The 2,500-nt window shown below is 48.6% G+C and overlaps 1 protein-coding gene across 3 annotated transcripts in view; it reads left to right on the top strand.

Annotated features, from left to right (window-relative positions):
* The window catches only part of LOC147025159 (tetraspanin-4-like), a 292,907-nt gene that overhangs the window by 10,435 nt on the left and 279,972 nt on the right, over nt 1–2,500 (top strand). The window contains exon 1 of one of the 3 annotated variants that reach the window (XM_085885839.1): nt 1,126–1,295. The exons of 1 other annotated variant lie outside the window; for it this stretch is intronic. The gene's annotated coding sequence lies outside the window, so the exon portion shown is untranslated. Of the gene's footprint in view, nt 1–1,125; nt 1,296–2,500 lie in introns of those variants that run through there. One more of the 3 variants, XM_085885837.1, reaches the window with a different exon arrangement.

Raw genomic sequence — 2,500 nt, 5'->3', positions numbered from 1 at the left:
GCAATGTGTTCCAGAAGAATGCATCACTTTGTGTAAATATCACCAGTTTAAATTGCCCACAAGAGGTAGGTCGAGATAGGCACTCCGAGAGGGCGGGAGTGTCGATGCAGGATTTCTCAATAATAACTACATATATGGCAATTTATATTCCCTGTGCTACATGTGCAAGTTCCTCCCTGCATGTGCTATCAAAATATTACTCTCTCATCAGGATAGATCAAAAGGAGGTAAATCGAGGAGGCGTGGAAATCTGCGTCATTATAACGACAGACTCGCACTGTCTGCTGCTCGAACTGTTGCATCACAAGCTCCACAACTCTGCGATTTACTAACTTAGAGGTCTCAGTGACTTTGAACAGCATGTAATTGTTGGTGCACGTGCGGCAGGTGCTTCAACGGTTAAGGCTGGGTCTCAGGTCATGGCGGACGATGTGGATGTGTTATGAGTGATGATCTCAAGGTTGATCTTCTTCTTCTTCTTCTTCTCCTCCTTCCTCCTCCTCCTTCCTCCTCCTCCTTCCTCCTCCTCCTTCTTCCTCCTCCTCCTCCTTCTTCTTCCTCCTCCTCCTTCTTCTTCCTCCTCCTCCTTCTTCTTCCTCCTCCTCCTCCTTCTTCCTCCTCCTCCTCCTTCTTCCTCCTCCTCCTTCTTCTCCTTCCTTCTCTCTCTGCAGGTTTGGATAGGAAGTTGTCGTTTGTTGAGAGTGCCGGCGATGGCTCGCCCACTCTTCGCAAAGGGCACCATATGATCTTTAACATCCGACAATGAATCCTGGTAGTCAGGACACCCAGTTTCAGGTGCATCCGAGGGACGACGCACACACTGATGAATCACCGTGCCTGTGAAACACCAGGATGACAGTTTATAGCGGGGTCGGGATTCGAACCTAGGCTGGACAGCTGAGTGGCGAGTGTGCGTACCCTCTTGGCCATCCTGCCAGCAGACACCGAGTGGCGGAAGATGAAAAACAATGGGATTGAATCTGGGGAATTCCAAGCATTCCTGAGCTTTGGAATATCCTCCCCCTTGTTATTCCCTCCTCGGGCGGGGTCACGCGTGCCGAGGCGGAGCGGCATCGCCAGGCTTGGGAGAGGGGCGGGGTGAACGGGGGTAAAGGGGTGGGGGCTTGGAAGCAATCTTGCACCGAAAGTTCCCAACACGAGACCTGCATTGCCAGGACAGGAGAACGGCCGAGCGAGCAGCGAGCAAGCCGACTCTCTCCTCTCACCCATACACCGCCTCACTCACCGCTTTACAGCCCCTTGGGGGAAGACCACAAATACGACTTTGAACTCAAGTAAGTAACGATTTTGAACTTTTATTCGTTCTCAACCCCTCGAGTCGTGTTGTGTTCGCGAGGCCCCGCCGTGCCTTTAAAAGCTGCGTCATAACTTGCCTGGTTTCAAAAAAGTTTTTTTTCTTTTCCCAGCAGCTCCGAAACGATTCGCCAAAAGTTTTGAATTCAGAACTATTACACTAGTTCTCCCCTGCGGTGCTTCATAAGTGTTTGGGTGGGGAGGGTTGAACCCTCGTGGCACAAATGTTGGCTCTTTACAAGGCTGCGCAACAAGAAACGATGTGAAAACCTGTCAATGACCAATTAGCATCCACATCTGATTGACCAGCTCCACCCAGTTACATCTCATTCACTGAACCCAAACATTCGGATTCAGTTTGTAGAGTTATGGCCGTTAGGATTGGCCATCGTTGTTTGAAAGATGTTTTCACATGCAGAAGTTCGGACACATGGAGCAGCCGGATTAATGTCCAATCTAAAGGAGCACAACAGCTCTCTTATTGTCAGATACCAGAGTGAAGCAAGTTACCCTTGAGTTGAGTTACCACTGTGTTTTGCAAGCAGATTGAGAGGATTCTATTGATCCCAGCTTCTGACACCAATGATTCGTAGTAAGAATGCAGAGGGGCATGTTTATTGAGAAAAAAAGTTTGATAAAAGTCAGGCTGGCAGTATGACCTAGAGGTGTGCATACTTACCTCGAAGCCATCGAGCCTGGGTTCGAATCCTGACCCAGCTATAAACTGTCATCCCGGTATTTTTCATGTGCAAGTTGAATCGTCAACGTGTGTGCTCAGTGCTGTCCCTCAAATGGATGTTGAATTTGATGTGCTGTCTGCCAGAATTAGTTGGTTGGTGTCAACGATCCCACTGTTTGCTTTGCGAAGAGTAGGTGAGCTATTGCTGGCACCATGGCCCCAAGTTCTAAGTTCTTGATCCAATTACTTAGTTGAACGTCAAGCTTGGCCAGCCGGTTTGTAAAAGACTTGGGTCAAAAACTCCCCAAGCCATATCCACATAAACGTGGAAATAAGTGTGGTTGAGAAAGAAACAAGAACAAGTTTGAGAAAAGTAAAGGGATAAGAGAGGATAGGGGGAAAAAGGGAATGGTAGTTGACGAGGAGGAGGAGGTCAGGGAAAGAGGCAAATATACTGACAGGAGATAAGACGAAGGGTTGGGGAGGGAGGTTGCTCTGCCTAATCTT

Source organism: Eptatretus burgeri, chromosome 6, assembly GCF_056783735.1.
Source record: "Eptatretus burgeri isolate ZD-2024b chromosome 6, Ebu_testis_v1, whole genome shotgun sequence".
Lineage (NCBI taxonomy): Eukaryota > Metazoa > Chordata > Myxini > Myxiniformes > Myxinidae > Eptatretus > Eptatretus burgeri.
Note: the sequence above shows the minus strand (reverse complement) of the source record. Positions and strands in the feature narration are given on the sequence as shown.